Here is an 18,222-nt window from a genome sequence, read left to right on the forward strand (position 1 = left end):
ATAATTATTCCTCCGAGAGAGAAAAAACTTTATATGATTTTTGCAGTAATTCAGTTCCTCTCAGTCATCCAGCTACACAGCTAAATAAGCACTTGCCACATTACTGAAAGTAACAGGTTAGGGCAAATGAAAAACAGCAAAGGCATTTCCTAAGACGCGATTAGATCATTTCGTGAACGACTTAGAGGTTTGTCCTCTGTATAATCACTTTGTGAGCGTCTTGTATAAAAGGGCCATTTTAAACATCGTCTCTCGCTTACGGCCATACCACCCTGAGAACGCCCGATCTCGTCTGATCTCGGAAGCTAAGCAGGGTCGGGCCTGGTTAGTACTTGGATGGGAGACCGCCTGGGAATACCAGGTGCTGTAAGCTTTTTCTCTGCTCATAAGTGTTGACTTTCATCTTTGCTCCTTCTGTCTACTTGCGATTTGTCACTCAGGTTTTTTAAAATTATTCTTACCTCTCTATTACTATCTGCCCCCCCCCTCCCCCTCCCCTGCTCTCCTCTCCTCTCCGCCAAAAACCCCCCAGCATGCAGAAACGTGCGTCCAGCTAAGAGGAAACGTCAAAACGCCGGCTTGGAACTGTGCAATACTGCGCGTGCGCACAGCTGGCGTGCTCCGTCATTTTCGGAGAACACTGCAACGACGTTCGCGAAAGTTTAAACGCCTACTCCGCTCGCGCCCACCTCGCGCGACCCTGCGCGAGCGGTGTAAAGCGAATTATTTCAAATCATTTCGAGTATATGTATTAATATTTAACTTAATTATGTTTATCGTGCTGGAAAATATTGAAATGGACCTTGAAAGTGCCGTACAAGTGCTTTAATTCCACCTTGTTTAGGCGTATGAAACCTGCAAACATGACTTTGTCGATCGCGCTGAAGCGCGGCGCGCGAAGTTACAACATTCGAGAGGTGCACGACCTCGCGCACTGGCAGAGCCTCAGCGATTACGTCATTTTCGCCGCGCGGACTCTCGCGGCGCGTCAAGTATAAACCAGGCTTTATGTTGTTGAAGGAACTCACCATAGTTCACCTAGCCATACAGCCGTATACCTATAAATGCCCCATGCAGAGAAACGTTGCATAATTATTCCTCCGAGAGAGAAAAAACTTTATATGATTTTTGCAGTAATTCAGTTCCTCTCAGTCATCCAGCTACACAGCTAAATAAGCACTTGCCACATTACTGAAAGTAACAGGTTAGGGCAAATGAAAAACAGCAAAGGCATTTCCTAAGACGCGATTAGATCATTTCGTGAACGACTTAGAGGTTTGTCCTCTGTATAATCACTTTGTGAGCGTCTTGTATAAAAGGGCCATTTTAAACATCGTCTCTCGCTTACGGCCATACCACCCTGAGAACGCCCGATCTCGTCTGATCTCGGAAGCTAAGCAGGGTCGGGCCTGGTTAGTACTTGGATGGGAGACCGCCTGGGAATACCAGGTGCTGTAAGCTTTTTCTCTGCTCATAAGTGTTGACTTTCATCTTTGCTCCTTCTGTCTACTTGCGATTTGTCACTCAGGTTTTTTAAAATTATTCTTACCTCTCTATTACTATCTGCCCCCCCCCTCCCCCTCCCCTGCTCTCCTCTCCTCTCCGCCAAAAACCCCCCAGCATGCAGAAACGTGCGTCCAGCTAAGAGGAAACGTCAAAACGCCGGCTTGGAACTGTGCAATACTGCGCGTAGCGCACAGCTGGCGTGCTCCGTCATTTTCGGAGAACACTGCAACGACGTTCGCGAAAGTTTAAACGCCTACTCCGCTCGCGCCCACCTCGCGCGACCCTGCGCGAGCGGTGTAAAGCGAATTATTTCAAATCATTTCGAGTATATGTATTAATATTTAACTTAATTATGTTTATCGTGCTGGAAAATATTGAAATGGACCTTGAAAGTGCCGTACAAGTGCTTTAATTCCACCTTGTTTAGGCGTATGAAACCTGCAAACATGACTTTGTCGATCGCGCTGAAGCGCGGCGCGCGAAGTTACAACATTCGAGAGGTGCACGACCTCGCGCACTGGCAGAGCCTCAGCGATTACGTCATTTTCGCCGCGCGGACTCTCGCGGCGCGTCAAGTATAAACCAGGCTTTATGTTGTTGAAGGAACTCACCATAGTTCACCTAGCCATACAGCCGTATACCTATAAATGCCCCATGCAGAGAAACGTTGCATAATTATTCCTCCGAGAGAGAAAAAACTTTATATGATTTTTGCAGTAATTCAGTTCCTCTCAGTCATCCAGCTACACAGCTAAATAAGCACTTGCCACATTACTGAAAGTAACAGGTTAGGGCAAATGAAAAACAGCAAAGGCATTTCCTAAGACGCGATTAGATCATTTCGTGAACGACTTAGAGGTTTGTCCTCTGTATAATCACTTTGTGAGCGTCTTGTATAAAAGGGCCATTTTAAACATCGTCTCTCGCTTACGGCCATACCACCCTGAGAACGCCCGATCTCGTCTGATCTCGGAAGCTAAGCAGGGTCGGGCCTGGTTAGTACTTGGATGGGAGACCGCCTGGGAATACCAGGTGCTGTAAGCTTTTTCTCTGCTCATAAGTGTTGACTTTCATCTTTGCTCCTTCTGTCTACTTGCGATTTGTCACTCAGGTTTTTTAAAATTATTCTTACCTCTCTATTACTATCTGCCCCCCCCCTCCCCCTCCCCTGCTCTCCTCTCCTCTCCGCCAAAAACCCCCCAGCATGCAGAAACGTGCGTCCAGCTAAGAGGAAACGTCAAAACGCCGGCTTGGAACTGTGCAATACTGCGCGTGCGCACAGCTGGCGTGCTCCGTCATTTTCGGAGAACACTGCAACGACGTTCGCGAAAGTTTAAACGCCTACTCCGCTCGCGCCCACCTCGCGCGACCCTGCGCGAGCGGTGTAAAGCGAATTATTTCAAATCATTTCGAGTATATGTATTAATATTTAACTTAATTATGTTTATCGTGCTGGAAAATATTGAAATGGACCTTGAAAGTGCCGTACAAGTGCTTTAATTCCACCTTGTTTAGGCGTATGAAACCTGCAAACATGACTTTGTCGATCGCGCTGAAGCGCGGCGCGCGAAGTTACAACATTCGAGAGGTGCACGACCTCGCGCACTGGCAGAGCCTCAGCGATTACGTCATTTTCGCCGCGCGGACTCTCGCGGCGCGTCAAGTATAAACCAGGCTTTATGTTGTTGAAGGAACTCACCATAGTTCACCTAGCCATACAGCCGTATACCTATAAATGCCCCATGCAGAGAAACGTTGCATAATTATTCCTCCGAGAGAGAAAAAACTTTATATGATTTTTGCAGTAATTCAGTTCCTCTCAGTCATCCAGCTACACAGCTAAATAAGCACTTGCCACATTACTGAAAGTAACAGGTTAGGGCAAATGAAAAACAGCAAAGGCATTTCCTAAGACGCGATTAGATCATTTCGTGAACGACTTAGAGGTTTGTCCTCTGTATAATCACTTTGTGAGCGTCTTGTATAAAAGGGCCATTTTAAACATCGTCTCTCGCTTACGGCCATACCACCCTGAGAACGCCCGATCTCGTCTGATCTCGGAAGCTAAGCAGGGTCGGGCCTGGTTAGTACTTGGATGGGAGACCGCCTGGGAATACCAGGTGCTGTAAGCTTTTTCTCTGCTCATAAGTGTTGACTTTCATCTTTGCTCCTTCTGTCTACTTGCGATTTGTCACTCAGGTTTTTTAAAATTATTCTTACCTCTCTATTACTATCTGCCCCCCCCCTCCCCCTCCCCTGCTCTCCTCTCCTCTCCGCCAAAAACCCCCCAGCATGCAGAAACGTGCGTCCAGCTAAGAGGAAACGTCAAAACGCCGGCTTGGAACTGTGCAATACTGCGCGTGCGCACAGCTGGCGTGCTCCGTCATTTTCGGAGAACACTGCAACGACGTTCGCGAAAGTTTAAACGCCTACTCCGCTCGCGCCCACCTCGCGCGACCCTGCGCGAGCGGTGTAAAGCGAATTATTTCAAATCATTTCGAGTATATGTATTAATATTTAACTTAATTATGTTTATCGTGCTGGAAAATATTGAAATGGACCTTGAAAGTGCCGTACAAGTGCTTTAATTCCACCTTGTTTAGGCGTATGAAACCTGCAAACATGACTTTGTCGATCGCGCTGAAGCGCGGCGCGCGAAGTTACAACATTCGAGAGGTGCACGACCTCGCGCACTGGCAGAGCCTCAGCGATTACGTCATTTTCGCCGCGCGGACTCTCGCGGCGCGTCAAGTATAAACCAGGCTTTATGTTGTTGAAGGAACTCACCATAGTTCACCTAGCCATACAGCCGTATACCTATAAATGCCCCATGCAGAGAAACGTTGCATAATTATTCCTCCGAGAGAGAAAAAACTTTATATGATTTTTGCAGTAATTCAGTTCCTCTCAGTCATCCAGCTACACAGCTAAATAAGCACTTGCCACATTACTGAAAGTAACAGGTTAGGGCAAATGAAAAACAGCAAAGGCATTTCCTAAGACGCGATTAGATCATTTCGTGAACGACTTAGAGGTTTGTCCTCTGTATAATCACTTTGTGAGCGTCTTGTATAAAAGGGCCATTTTAAACATCGTCTCTCGCTTACGGCCATACCACCCTGAGAACGCCCGATCTCGTCTGATCTCGGAAGCTAAGCAGGGTCGGGCCTGGTTAGTACTTGGATGGGAGACCGCCTGGGAATACCAGGTGCTGTAAGCTTTTTCTCTGCTCATAAGTGTTGACTTTCATCTTTGCTCCTTCTGTCTACTTGCGATTTGTCACTCAGGTTTTTTAAAATTATTCTTACCTCTCTATTACTATCTGCCCCCCCCCTCCCCCTCCCCTGCTCTCCTCTCCTCTCCGCCAAAAACCCCCCAGCATGCAGAAACGTGCGTCCAGCTAAGAGGAAACGTCAAAACGCCGGCTTGGAACTGTGCAATACTGCGCGTGCGCACAGCTGGCGTGCTCCGTCATTTTCGGAGAACACTGCAACGACGTTCGCGAAAGTTTAAACGCCTACTCCGCTCGCGCCCACCTCGCGCGACCCTGCGCGAGCGGTGTAAAGCGAATTATTTCAAATCATTTCGAGTATATGTATTAATATTTAACTTAATTATGTTTATCGTGCTGGAAAATATTGAAATGGACCTTGAAAGTGCCGTACAAGTGCTTTAATTCCACCTTGTTTAGGCGTATGAAACCTGCAAACATGACTTTGTCGATCGCGCTGAAGCGCGGCGCGCGAAGTTACAACATTCGAGAGGTGCACGACCTCGCGCACTGGCAGAGCCTCAGCGATTACGTCATTTTCGCCGCGCGGACTCTCGCGGCGCGTCAAGTATAAACCAGGCTTTATGTTGTTGAAGGAACTCACCATAGTTCACCTAGCCATACAGCCGTATACCTATAAATGCCCCATGCAGAGAAACGTTGCATAATTATTCCTCCGAGAGAGAAAAAACTTTATATGATTTTTGCAGTAATTCAGTTCCTCTCAGTCATCCAGCTACACAGCTAAATAAGCACTTGCCACATTACTGAAAGTAACAGGTTAGGGCAAATGAAAAACAGCAAAGGCATTTCCTAAGACGCGATTAGATCATTTCGTGAACGACTTAGAGGTTTGTCCTCTGTATAATCACTTTGTGAGCGTCTTGTATAAAAGGGCCATTTTAAACATCGTCTCTCGCTTACGGCCATACCACCCTGAGAACGCCCGATCTCGTCTGATCTCGGAAGCTAAGCAGGGTCGGGCCTGGTTAGTACTTGGATGGGAGACCGCCTGGGAATACCAGGTGCTGTAAGCTTTTTCTCTGCTCATAAGTGTTGACTTTCATCTTTGCTCCTTCTGTCTACTTGCGATTTGTCACTCAGGTTTTTTAAAATTATTCTTACCTCTCTATTACTATCTGCCCCCCCCCTCCCCCTCCCCTGCTCTCCTCTCCTCTCCGCCAAAAACCCCCCAGCATGCAGAAACGTGCGTCCAGCTAAGAGGAAACGTCAAAACGCCGGCTTGGAACTGTGCAATACTGCGCGTGCGCACAGCTGGCGTGCTCCGTCATTTTCGGAGAACACTGCAACGACGTTCGCGAAAGTTTAAACGCCTACTCCGCTCGCGCCCACCTCGCGCGACCCTGCGCGAGCGGTGTAAAGCGAATTATTTCAAATCATTTCGAGTATATGTATTAATATTTAACTTAATTATGTTTATCGTGCTGGAAAATATTGAAATGGACCTTGAAAGTGCCGTACAAGTGCTTTAATTCCACCTTGTTTAGGCGTATGAAACCTGCAAACATGACTTTGTCGATCGCGCTGAAGCGCGGCGCGCGAAGTTACAACATTCGAGAGGTGCACGACCTCGCGCACTGGCAGAGCCTCAGCGATTACGTCATTTTCGCCGCGCGGACTCTCGCGGCGCGTCAAGTATAAACCAGGCTTTATGTTGTTGAAGGAACTCACCATAGTTCACCTAGCCATACAGCCGTATACCTATAAATGCCCCATGCAGAGAAACGTTGCATAATTATTCCTCCGAGAGAGAAAAAACTTTATATGATTTTTGCAGTAATTCAGTTCCTCTCAGTCATCCAGCTACACAGCTAAATAAGCACTTGCCACATTACTGAAAGTAACAGGTTAGGGCAAATGAAAAACAGCAAAGGCATTTCCTAAGACGCGATTAGATCATTTCGTGAACGACTTAGAGGTTTGTCCTCTGTATAATCACTTTGTGAGCGTCTTGTATAAAAGGGCCATTTTAAACATCGTCTCTCGCTTACGGCCATACCACCCTGAGAACGCCCGATCTCGTCTGATCTCGGAAGCTAAGCAGGGTCGGGCCTGGTTAGTACTTGGATGGGAGACCGCCTGGGAATACCAGGTGCTGTAAGCTTTTTCTCTGCTCATAAGTGTTGACTTTCATCTTTGCTCCTTCTGTCTACTTGCGATTTGTCACTCAGGTTTTTTAAAATTATTCTTACCTCTCTATTACTATCTGCCCCCCCCCTCCCCCTCCCCTGCTCTCCTCTCCTCTCCGCCAAAAACCCCCCAGCATGCAGAAACGTGCGTCCAGCTAAGAGGAAACGTCAAAACGCCGGCTTGGAACTGTGCAATACTGCGCGTGCGCACAGCTGGCGTGCTCCGTCATTTTCGGAGAACACTGCAACGACGTTCGCGAAAGTTTAAACGCCTACTCCGCTCGCGCCCACCTCGCGCGACCCTGCGCGAGCGGTGTAAAGCGAATTATTTCAAATCATTTCGAGTATATGTATTAATATTTAACTTAATTATGTTTATCGTGCTGGAAAATATTGAAATGGACCTTGAAAGTGCCGTACAAGTGCTTTAATTCCACCTTGTTTAGGCGTATGAAACCTGCAAACATGACTTTGTCGATCGCGCTGAAGCGCGGCGCGCGAAGTTACAACATTCGAGAGGTGCACGACCTCGCGCACTGGCAGAGCCTCAGCGATTACGTCATTTTCGCCGCGCGGACTCTCGCGGCGCGTCAAGTATAAACCAGGCTTTATGTTGTTGAAGGAACTCACCATAGTTCACCTAGCCATACAGCCGTATACCTATAAATGCCCCATGCAGAGAAACGTTGCATAATTATTCCTCCGAGAGAGAAAAAACTTTATATGATTTTTGCAGTAATTCAGTTCCTCTCAGTCATCCAGCTACACAGCTAAATAAGCACTTGCCACATTACTGAAAGTAACAGGTTAGGGCAAATGAAAAACAGCAAAGGCATTTCCTAAGACGCGATTAGATCATTTCGTGAACGACTTAGAGGTTTGTCCTCTGTATAATCACTTTGTGAGCGTCTTGTATAAAAGGGCCATTTTAAACATCGTCTCTCGCTTACGGCCATACCACCCTGAGAACGCCCGATCTCGTCTGATCTCGGAAGCTAAGCAGGGTCGGGCCTGGTTAGTACTTGGATGGGAGACCGCCTGGGAATACCAGGTGCTGTAAGCTTTTTCTCTGCTCATAAGTGTTGACTTTCATCTTTGCTCCTTCTGTCTACTTGCGATTTGTCACTCAGGTTTTTTAAAATTATTCTTACCTCTCTATTACTATCTGCCCCCCCCCTCCCCCTCCCCTGCTCTCCTCTCCTCTCCGCCAAAAACCCCCCAGCATGCAGAAACGTGCGTCCAGCTAAGAGGAAACGTCAAAACGCCGGCTTGGAACTGTGCAATACTGCGCGTGCGCACAGCTGGCGTGCTCCGTCATTTTCGGAGAACACTGCAACGACGTTCGCGAAAGTTTAAACGCCTACTCCGCTCGCGCCCACCTCGCGCGACCCTGCGCGAGCGGTGTAAAGCGAATTATTTCAAATCATTTCGAGTATATGTATTAATATTTAACTTAATTATGTTTATCGTGCTGGAAAATATTGAAATGGACCTTGAAAGTGCCGTACAAGTGCTTTAATTCCACCTTGTTTAGGCGTATGAAACCTGCAAACATGACTTTGTCGATCGCGCTGAAGCGCGGCGCGCGAAGTTACAACATTCGAGAGGTGCACGACCTCGCGCACTGGCAGAGCCTCAGCGATTACGTCATTTTCGCCGCGCGGACTCTCGCGGCGCGTCAAGTATAAACCAGGCTTTATGTTGTTGAAGGAACTCACCATAGTTCACCTAGCCATACAGCCGTATACCTATAAATGCCCCATGCAGAGAAACGTTGCATAATTATTCCTCCGAGAGAGAAAAAACTTTATATGATTTTTGCAGTAATTCAGTTCCTCTCAGTCATCCAGCTACACAGCTAAATAAGCACTTGCCACATTACTGAAAGTAACAGGTTAGGGCAAATGAAAAACAGCAAAGGCATTTCCTAAGACGCGATTAGATCATTTCGTGAACGACTTAGAGGTTTGTCCTCTGTATAATCACTTTGTGAGCGTCTTGTATAAAAGGGCCATTTTAAACATCGTCTCTCGCTTACGGCCATACCACCCTGAGAACGCCCGATCTCGTCTGATCTCGGAAGCTAAGCAGGGTCGGGCCTGGTTAGTACTTGGATGGGAGACCGCCTGGGAATACCAGGTGCTGTAAGCTTTTTCTCTGCTCATAAGTGTTGACTTTCATCTTTGCTCCTTCTGTCTACTTGCGATTTGTCACTCAGGTTTTTTAAAATTATTCTTACCTCTCTATTACTATCTGCCCCCCCCCTCCCCCTCCCCTGCTCTCCTCTCCTCTCCGCCAAAAACCCCCCAGCATGCAGAAACGTGCGTCCAGCTAAGAGGAAACGTCAAAACGCCGGCTTGGAACTGTGCAATACTGCGCGTGCGCACAGCTGGCGTGCTCCGTCATTTTCGGAGAACACTGCAACGACGTTCGCGAAAGTTTAAACGCCTACTCCGCTCGCGCCCACCTCGCGCGACCCTGCGCGAGCGGTGTAAAGCGAATTATTTCAAATCATTTCGAGTATATGTATTAATATTTAACTTAATTATGTTTATCGTGCTGGAAAATATTGAAATGGACCTTGAAAGTGCCGTACAAGTGCTTTAATTCCACCTTGTTTAGGCGTATGAAACCTGCAAACATGACTTTGTCGATCGCGCTGAAGCGCGGCGCGCGAAGTTACAACATTCGAGAGGTGCACGACCTCGCGCACTGGCAGAGCCTCAGCGATTACGTCATTTTCGCCGCGCGGACTCTCGCGGCGCGTCAAGTATAAACCAGGCTTTATGTTGTTGAAGGAACTCACCATAGTTCACCTAGCCATACAGCCGTATACCTATAAATGCCCCATGCAGAGAAACGTTGCATAATTATTCCTCCGAGAGAGAAAAAACTTTATATGATTTTTGCAGTAATTCAGTTCCTCTCAGTCATCCAGCTACACAGCTAAATAAGCACTTGCCACATTACTGAAAGTAACAGGTTAGGGCAAATGAAAAACAGCAAAGGCATTTCCTAAGACGCGATTAGATCATTTCGTGAACGACTTAGAGGTTTGTCCTCTGTATAATCACTTTGTGAGCGTCTTGTATAAAAGGGCCATTTTAAACATCGTCTCTCGCTTACGGCCATACCACCCTGAGAACGCCCGATCTCGTCTGATCTCGGAAGCTAAGCAGGGTCGGGCCTGGTTAGTACTTGGATGGGAGACCGCCTGGGAATACCAGGTGCTGTAAGCTTTTTCTCTGCTCATAAGTGTTGACTTTCATCTTTGCTCCTTCTGTCTACTTGCGATTTGTCACTCAGGTTTTTTAAAATTATTCTTACCTCTCTATTACTATCTGCCCCCCCCCTCCCCCTCCCCTGCTCTCCTCTCCTCTCCGCCAAAAACCCCCCAGCATGCAGAAACGTGCGTCCAGCTAAGAGGAAACGTCAAAACGCCGGCTTGGAACTGTGCAATACTGCGCGTGCGCACAGCTGGCGTGCTCCGTCATTTTCGGAGAACACTGCAACGACGTTCGCGAAAGTTTAAACGCCTACTCCGCTCGCGCCCACCTCGCGCGACCCTGCGCGAGCGGTGTAAAGCGAATTATTTCAAATCATTTCGAGTATATGTATTAATATTTAACTTAATTATGTTTATCGTGCTGGAAAATATTGAAATGGACCTTGAAAGTGCCGTACAAGTGCTTTAATTCCACCTTGTTTAGGCGTATGAAACCTGCAAACATGACTTTGTCGATCGCGCTGAAGCGCGGCGCGCGAAGTTACAACATTCGAGAGGTGCACGACCTCGCGCACTGGCAGAGCCTCAGCGATTACGTCATTTTCGCCGCGCGGACTCTCGCGGCGCGTCAAGTATAAACCAGGCTTTATGTTGTTGAAGGAACTCACCATAGTTCACCTAGCCATACAGCCGTATACCTATAAATGCCCCATGCAGAGAAACGTTGCATAATTATTCCTCCGAGAGAGAAAAAACTTTATATGATTTTTGCAGTAATTCAGTTCCTCTCAGTCATCCAGCTACACAGCTAAATAAGCACTTGCCACATTACTGAAAGTAACAGGTTAGGGCAAATGAAAAACAGCAAAGGCATTTCCTAAGACGCGATTAGATCATTTCGTGAACGACTTAGAGGTTTGTCCTCTGTATAATCACTTTGTGAGCGTCTTGTATAAAAGGGCCATTTTAAACATCGTCTCTCGCTTACGGCCATACCACCCTGAGAACGCCCGATCTCGTCTGATCTCGGAAGCTAAGCAGGGTCGGGCCTGGTTAGTACTTGGATGGGAGACCGCCTGGGAATACCAGGTGCTGTAAGCTTTTTCTCTGCTCATAAGTGTTGACTTTCATCTTTGCTCCTTCTGTCTACTTGCGATTTGTCACTCAGGTTTTTTAAAATTATTCTTACCTCTCTATTACTATCTGCCCCCCCCTCCCCCTCCCCTGCTCTCCTCTCCTCTCCGCCAAAAACCCCCCAGCATGCAGAAACGTGCGTCCAGCTAAGAGGAAACGTCAAAACGCCGGCTTGGAACTGTGCAATACTGCGCGTGCGCACAGCTGGCGTGCTCCGTCATTTTCGGAGAACACTGCAACGACGTTCGCGAAAGTTTAAACGCCTACTCCGCTCGCGCCCACCTCGCGCGACCCTGCGCGAGCGGTGTAAAGCGAATTATTTCAAATCATTTCGAGTATATGTATTAATATTTAACTTAATTATGTTTATCGTGCTGGAAAATATTGAAATGGACCTTGAAAGTGCCGTACAAGTGCTTTAATTCCACCTTGTTTAGGCGTATGAAACCTGCAAACATGACTTTGTCGATCGCGCTGAAGCGCGGCGCGCGAAGTTACAACATTCGAGAGGTGCACGACCTCGCGCACTGGCAGAGCCTCAGCGATTACGTCATTTTCGCCGCGCGGACTCTCGCGGCGCGTCAAGTATAAACCAGGCTTTATGTTGTTGAAGGAACTCACCATAGTTCACCTAGCCATACAGCCGTATACCTATAAATGCCCCATGCAGAGAAACGTTGCATAATTATTCCTCCGAGAGAGAAAAAACTTTATATGATTTTTGCAGTAATTCAGTTCCTCTCAGTCATCCAGCTACACAGCTAAATAAGCACTTGCCACATTACTGAAAGTAACAGGTTAGGGCAAATGAAAAACAGCAAAGGCATTTCCTAAGACGCGATTAGATCATTTCGTGAACGACTTAGAGGTTTGTCCTCTGTATAATCACTTTGTGAGCGTCTTGTATAAAAGGGCCATTTTAAACATCGTCTCTCGCTTACGGCCATACCACCCTGAGAACGCCCGATCTCGTCTGATCTCGGAAGCTAAGCAGGGTCGGGCCTGGTTAGTACTTGGATGGGAGACCGCCTGGGAATACCAGGTGCTGTAAGCTTTTTCTCTGCTCATAAGTGTTGACTTTCATCTTTGCTCCTTCTGTCTACTTGCGATTTGTCACTCAGGTTTTTTAAAATTATTCTTACCTCTCTATTACTATCTGCCCCCCCCCTCCCCCTCCCCTGCTCTCCTCTCCTCTCCGCCAAAAACCCCCCAGCATGCAGAAACGTGCGTCCAGCTAAGAGGAAACGTCAAAACGCCGGCTTGGAACTGTGCAATACTGCGCGTGCGCACAGCTGGCGTGCTCCGTCATTTTCGGAGAACACTGCAACGACGTTCGCGAAAGTTTAAACGCCTACTCCGCTCGCGCCCACCTCGCGCGACCCTGCGCGAGCGGTGTAAAGCGAATTATTTCAAATCATTTCGAGTATATGTATTAATATTTAACTTAATTATGTTTATCGTGCTGGAAAATATTGAAATGGACCTTGAAAGTGCCGTACAAGTGCTTTAATTCCACCTTGTTTAGGCGTATGAAACCTGCAAACATGACTTTGTCGATCGCGCTGAAGCGCGGCGCGCGAAGTTACAACATTCGAGAGGTGCACGACCTCGCGCACTGGCAGAGCCTCAGCGATTACGTCATTTTCGCCGCGCGGACTCTCGCGGCGCGTCAAGTATAAACCAGGCTTTATGTTGTTGAAGGAACTCACCATAGTTCACCTAGCCATACAGCCGTATACCTATAAATGCCCCATGCAGAGAAACGTTGCATAATTATTCCTCCGAGAGAGAAAAAACTTTATATGATTTTTGCAGTAATTCAGTTCCTCTCAGTCATCCAGCTACACAGCTAAATAAGCACTTGCCACATTACTGAAAGTAACAGGTTAGGGCAAATGAAAAACAGCAAAGGCATTTCCTAAGACGCGATTAGATCATTTCGTGAACGACTTAGAGGTTTGTCCTCTGTATAATCACTTTGTGAGCGTCTTGTATAAAAGGGCCATTTTAAACATCGTCTCTCGCTTACGGCCATACCACCCTGAGAACGCCCGATCTCGTCTGATCTCGGAAGCTAAGCAGGGTCGGGCCTGGTTAGTACTTGGATGGGAGACCGCCTGGGAATACCAGGTGCTGTAAGCTTTTTCTCTGCTCATAAGTGTTGACTTTCATCTTTGCTCCTTCTGTCTACTTGCGATTTGTCACTCAGGTTTTTTAAAATTATTCTTACCTCTCTATTACTATCTGCCCCCCCCCTCCCCCTCCCCTGCTCTCCTCTCCTCTCCGCCAAAAACCCCCCAGCATGCAGAAACGTGCGTCCAGCTAAGAGGAAACGTCAAAACGCCGGCTTGGAACTGTGCAATACTGCGCGTGCGCACAGCTGGCGTGCTCCGTCATTTTCGGAGAACACTGCAACGACGTTCGCGAAAGTTTAAACGCCTACTCCGCTCGCGCCCACCTCGCGCGACCCTGCGCGAGCGGTGTAAAGCGAATTATTTCAAATCATTTCGAGTATATGTATTAATATTTAACTTAATTATGTTTATCGTGCTGGAAAATATTGAAATGGACCTTGAAAGTGCCGTACAAGTGCTTTAATTCCACCTTGTTTAGGCGTATGAAACCTGCAAACATGACTTTGTCGATCGCGCTGAAGCGCGGCGCGCGAAGTTACAACATTCGAGAGGTGCACGACCTCGCGCACTGGCAGAGCCTCAGCGATTACGTCATTTTCGCCGCGCGGACTCTCGCGGCGCGTCAAGTATAAACCAGGCTTTATGTTGTTGAAGGAACTCACCATAGTTCACCTAGCCATACAGCCGTATACCTATAAATGCCCCATGCAGAGAAACGTTGCATAATTATTCCTCCGAGAGAGAAAAAACTTTATATGATTTTTGCAGTAATTCAGTTCCTCTCAGTCATCCAGCTACACAGCTAAATAAGCACTTGCCACATTACTGAAAGTAACAGGTTAGGGCAAATGAAAAACAGCAAAGGCATTTCCTAAGACGCGATTAGATCATTTCGTGAACGACTTAGAGGTTTGTCCTCTGTATAATCACTTTGTGAGCGTCTTGTATAAAAGGGCCATTTTAAACATCGTCTCTCGCTTACGGCCATACCACCCTGAGAACGCCCGATCTCGTCTGATCTCGGAAGCTAAGCAGGGTCGGGCCTGGTTAGTACTTGGATGGGAGACCGCCTGGGAATACCAGGTGCTGTAAGCTTTTTCTCTGCTCATAAGTGTTGACTTTCATCTTTGCTCCTTCTGTCTACTTGCGATTTGTCACTCAGGTTTTTTAAAATTATTCTTACCTCTCTATTACTATCTGCCCCCCCCTCCCCCTCCCCTGCTCTCCTCTCCTCTCCGCCAAAAACCCCCCAGCATGCAGAAACGTGCGTCCAGCTAAGAGGAAACGTCAAAACGCCGGCTTGGAACTGTGCAATACTGCGCGTGCGCACAGCTGGCGTGCTCCGTCATTTTCGGAGAACACTGCAACGACGTTCGCGAAAGTTTAAACGCCTACTCCGCTCGCGCCCACCTCGCGCGACCCTGCGCGAGCGGTGTAAAGCGAATTATTTCAAATCATTTCGAGTATATGTATTAATATTTAACTTAATTATGTTTATCGTGCTGGAAAATATTGAAATGGACCTTGAAAGTGCCGTACAAGTGCTTTAATTCCACCTTGTTTAGGCGTATGAAACCTGCAAACATGACTTTGTCGATCGCGCTGAAGCGCGGCGCGCGAAGTTACAACATTCGAGAGGTGCACGACCTCGCGCACTGGCAGAGCCTCAGCGATTACGTCATTTTCGCCGCGCGGACTCTCGCGGCGCGTCAAGTATAAACCAGGCTTTATGTTGTTGAAGGAACTCACCATAGTTCACCTAGCCATACAGCCGTATACCTATAAATGCCCCATGCAGAGAAACGTTGCATAATTATTCCTCCGAGAGAGAAAAAACTTTATATGATTTTTGCAGTAATTCAGTTCCTCTCAGTCATCCAGCTACACAGCTAAATAAGCACTTGCCACATTACTGAAAGTAACAGGTTAGGGCAAATGAAAAACAGCAAAGGCATTTCCTAAGACGCGATTAGATCATTTCGTGAACGACTTAGAGGTTTGTCCTCTGTATAATCACTTTGTGAGCGTCTTGTATAAAAGGGCCATTTTAAACATCGTCTCTCGCTTACGGCCATACCACCCTGAGAACGCCCGATCTCGTCTGATCTCGGAAGCTAAGCAGGGTCGGGCCTGGTTAGTACTTGGATGGGAGACCGCCTGGGAATACCAGGTGCTGTAAGCTTTTTCTCTGCTCATAAGTGTTGACTTTCATCTTTGCTCCTTCTGTCTACTTGCGATTTGTCACTCAGGTTTTTTAAAATTATTCTTACCTCTCTATTACTATCTGCCCCCCCCCTCCCCCTCCCCTGCTCTCCTCTCCTCTCCGCCAAAAACCCCCCAGCATGCAGAAACGTGCGTCCAGCTAAGAGGAAACGTCAAAACGCCGGCTTGGAACTGTGCAATACTGCGCGTGCGCACAGCTGGCGTGCTCCGTCATTTTCGGAGAACACTGCAACGACGTTCGCGAAAGTTTAAACGCCTACTCCGCTCGCGCCCACCTCGCGCGACCCTGCGCGAGCGGTGTAAAGCGAATTATTTCAAATCATTTCGAGTATATGTATTAATATTTAACTTAATTATGTTTATCGTGCTGGAAAATATTGAAATGGACCTTGAAAGTGCCGTACAAGTGCTTTAATTCCACCTTGTTTAGGCGTATGAAACCTGCAAACATGACTTTGTCGATCGCGCTGAAGCGCGGCGCGCGAAGTTACAACATTCGAGAGGTGCACGACCTCGCGCACTGGCAGAGCCTCAGCGATTACGTCATTTTCGCCGCGCGGACTCTCGCGGCGCGTCAAGTATAAACCAGGCTTTATGTTGTTGAAGGAACTCACCATAGTTCACCTAGCCATACAGCCGTATACCTATAAATGCCCCATGCAGAGAAACGTTGCATAATTATTCCTCCGAGAGAGAAAAAACTTTATATGATTTTTGCAGTAATTCAGTTCCTCTCAGTCATCCAGCTACACAGCTAAATAAGCACTTGCCACATTACTGAAAGTAACAGGTTAGGGCAAATGAAAAACAGCAAAGGCATTTCCTAAGACGCGATTAGATCATTTCGTGAACGACTTAGAGGTTTGTCCTCTGTATAATCACTTTGTGAGCGTCTTGTATAAAAGGGCCATTTTAAACATCGTCTCTCGCTTACGGCCATACCACCCTGAGAACGCCCGATCTCGTCTGATCTCGGAAGCTAAGCAGGGTCGGGCCTGGTTAGTACTTGGATGGGAGACCGCCTGGGAATACCAGGTGCTGTAAGCTTTTTCTCTGCTCATAAGTGTTGACTTTCATCTTTGCTCCTTCTGTCTACTTGCGATTTGTCACTCAGGTTTTTTAAAATTATTCTTACCTCTCTATTACTATCTGCCCCCCCCCTCCCCCTCCCCTGCTCTCCTCTCCTCTCCGCCAAAAACCCCCCAGCATGCAGAAACGTGCGTCCAGCTAAGAGGAAACGTCAAAACGCCGGCTTGGAACTGTGCAATACTGCGCGTGCGCACAGCTGGCGTGCTCCGTCATTTTCGGAGAACACTGCAACGACGTTCGCGAAAGTTTAAACGCCTACTCCGCTCGCGCCCACCTCGCGCGACCCTGCGCGAGCGGTGTAAAGCGAATTATTTCAAATCATTTCGAGTATATGTATTAATATTTAACTTAATTATGTTTATCGTGCTGGAAAATATTGAAATGGACCTTGAAAGTGCCGTACAAGTGCTTTAATTCCACCTTGTTTAGGCGTATGAAACCTGCAAACATGACTTTGTCGATCGCGCTGAAGCGCGGCGCGCGAAGTTACAACATTCGAGAGGTGCACGACCTCGCGCACTGGCAGAGCCTCAGCGATTACGTCATTTTCGCCGCGCGGACTCTCGCGGCGCGTCAAGTATAAACCAGGCTTTATGTTGTTGAAGGAACTCACCATAGTTCACCTAGCCATACAGCCGTATACCTATAAATGCCCCATGCAGAGAAACGTTGCATAATTATTCCTCCGAGAGAGAAAAAACTTTATATGATTTTTGCAGTAATTCAGTTCCTCTCAGTCATCCAGCTACACAGCTAAATAAGCACTTGCCACATTACTGAAAGTAACAGGTTAGGGCAAATGAAAAACAGCAAAGGCATTTCCTAAGACGCGATTAGATCATTTCGTGAACGACTTAGAGGTTTGTCCTCTGTATAATCACTTTGTGAGCGTCTTGTATAAAAGGGCCATTTTAAACATCGTCTCTCACTTACGGCCATACCACCCTGAGAACGCCCGATCTCGTCTGATCTCGGAAGCTAAGCAGGGTCGGGCCTGGTTAGTACTTGGATGGGAGACCGCCTGGGAATACCAGGTGCTGTAAGCTTTTTCTCTGCTCATAAGTGTTGACTTTCATCTTTGCTCCTTCTGTCTACTTGCGATTTGTCACTCAGGTTTTTTAAAATTATTCTTACCTCTCTATTACTATCTGCCCCCCCCCTCCCCCTCCCCTGCTCTCCTCTCCTCTCCGCCAAAAACCCCCCAGCATGCAGAAACGTGCGTCCAGCTAAGAGGAAACGTCAAAACGCCGGCTTGGAACTGTGCAATACTGCGCGTGCGCACAGCTGGCGTGCTCCGTCATTTTCGGAGAACACTGCAACGACGTTCGCGAAAGTTTAAACGCCTACTCCGCTCGCGCCCACCTCGCGCGACCCTGCGCGAGCGGTGTAAAGCGAATTATTTCAAATCATTTCGAGTATATGTATTAATATTTAACTTAATTATGTTTATCGTGCTGGAAAATATTGAAATGGACCTTGAAAGTGCCG

General features: G+C 47.4%; 17 non-coding genes across 17 annotated transcripts; all 17 read left to right on the forward strand.

The window, feature by feature from the left end:
• The first annotated feature begins 254 nt into the window (after window positions 1-254).
• On the forward strand, window positions 255-373 carry LOC143508290 (5S ribosomal RNA). The gene has a single exon (XR_013129297.1). It is a non-coding gene; the product is annotated as a 5S ribosomal RNA (ribosomal RNA).
• Window positions 374-1,342: 969 nt separating this feature from the next.
• LOC143508302 (5S ribosomal RNA) lies at window positions 1,343-1,461 on the forward strand. Its single transcript, XR_013129308.1, has one exon. It is a non-coding gene; the product is annotated as a 5S ribosomal RNA (ribosomal RNA).
• Window positions 1,462-2,431: 970 nt separating this feature from the next.
• Window positions 2,432-2,550, forward strand: LOC143508305 (5S ribosomal RNA). Its single transcript, XR_013129311.1, has one exon. It is a non-coding gene; the product is annotated as a 5S ribosomal RNA (ribosomal RNA).
• A 969-nt stretch (window positions 2,551-3,519) lies between these two features.
• Window positions 3,520-3,638, forward strand: LOC143508306 (5S ribosomal RNA). The gene has a single exon (XR_013129312.1). It is a non-coding gene; the product is annotated as a 5S ribosomal RNA (ribosomal RNA).
• Window positions 3,639-4,607: 969 nt separating this feature from the next.
• LOC143508307 (5S ribosomal RNA) lies at window positions 4,608-4,726 on the forward strand. The gene has a single exon (XR_013129313.1). It is a non-coding gene; the product is annotated as a 5S ribosomal RNA (ribosomal RNA).
• Window positions 4,727-5,695: 969 nt separating this feature from the next.
• LOC143508291 (5S ribosomal RNA) lies at window positions 5,696-5,814 on the forward strand. The gene has a single exon (XR_013129298.1). It is a non-coding gene; the product is annotated as a 5S ribosomal RNA (ribosomal RNA).
• Window positions 5,815-6,783: 969 nt separating this feature from the next.
• LOC143508292 (5S ribosomal RNA) lies at window positions 6,784-6,902 on the forward strand. Its single transcript, XR_013129299.1, has one exon. It is a non-coding gene; the product is annotated as a 5S ribosomal RNA (ribosomal RNA).
• Window positions 6,903-7,871: 969 nt separating this feature from the next.
• LOC143508293 (5S ribosomal RNA) lies at window positions 7,872-7,990 on the forward strand. The gene has a single exon (XR_013129300.1). It is a non-coding gene; the product is annotated as a 5S ribosomal RNA (ribosomal RNA).
• Window positions 7,991-8,959: 969 nt separating this feature from the next.
• LOC143508294 (5S ribosomal RNA) lies at window positions 8,960-9,078 on the forward strand. Its single transcript, XR_013129301.1, has one exon. It is a non-coding gene; the product is annotated as a 5S ribosomal RNA (ribosomal RNA).
• A 969-nt stretch (window positions 9,079-10,047) lies between these two features.
• Window positions 10,048-10,166, forward strand: LOC143508295 (5S ribosomal RNA). Its single transcript, XR_013129302.1, has one exon. It is a non-coding gene; the product is annotated as a 5S ribosomal RNA (ribosomal RNA).
• Window positions 10,167-11,135: 969 nt separating this feature from the next.
• Window positions 11,136-11,254, forward strand: LOC143508296 (5S ribosomal RNA). The gene has a single exon (XR_013129303.1). It is a non-coding gene; the product is annotated as a 5S ribosomal RNA (ribosomal RNA).
• A 968-nt stretch (window positions 11,255-12,222) lies between these two features.
• On the forward strand, window positions 12,223-12,341 carry LOC143508297 (5S ribosomal RNA). Its single transcript, XR_013129304.1, has one exon. It is a non-coding gene; the product is annotated as a 5S ribosomal RNA (ribosomal RNA).
• A 969-nt stretch (window positions 12,342-13,310) lies between these two features.
• LOC143508298 (5S ribosomal RNA) lies at window positions 13,311-13,429 on the forward strand. Its single transcript, XR_013129305.1, has one exon. It is a non-coding gene; the product is annotated as a 5S ribosomal RNA (ribosomal RNA).
• A 969-nt stretch (window positions 13,430-14,398) lies between these two features.
• Window positions 14,399-14,517, forward strand: LOC143508299 (5S ribosomal RNA). The gene has a single exon (XR_013129306.1). It is a non-coding gene; the product is annotated as a 5S ribosomal RNA (ribosomal RNA).
• Window positions 14,518-15,485: 968 nt separating this feature from the next.
• On the forward strand, window positions 15,486-15,604 carry LOC143508300 (5S ribosomal RNA). The gene has a single exon (XR_013129307.1). It is a non-coding gene; the product is annotated as a 5S ribosomal RNA (ribosomal RNA).
• A 969-nt stretch (window positions 15,605-16,573) lies between these two features.
• On the forward strand, window positions 16,574-16,692 carry LOC143508303 (5S ribosomal RNA). The gene has a single exon (XR_013129309.1). It is a non-coding gene; the product is annotated as a 5S ribosomal RNA (ribosomal RNA).
• Window positions 16,693-17,661: 969 nt separating this feature from the next.
• On the forward strand, window positions 17,662-17,780 carry LOC143508304 (5S ribosomal RNA). Its single transcript, XR_013129310.1, has one exon. It is a non-coding gene; the product is annotated as a 5S ribosomal RNA (ribosomal RNA).
• The last annotated feature ends 442 nt before the right edge of the window (window positions 17,781-18,222 follow it).

This window comes from Brachyhypopomus gauderio, unplaced genomic scaffold (genome assembly GCF_052324685.1).
Source record: "Brachyhypopomus gauderio isolate BG-103 unplaced genomic scaffold, BGAUD_0.2 sc863, whole genome shotgun sequence".
NCBI classification, from domain to species: Eukaryota; Metazoa; Chordata; class Actinopteri; order Gymnotiformes; family Hypopomidae; genus Brachyhypopomus; species Brachyhypopomus gauderio.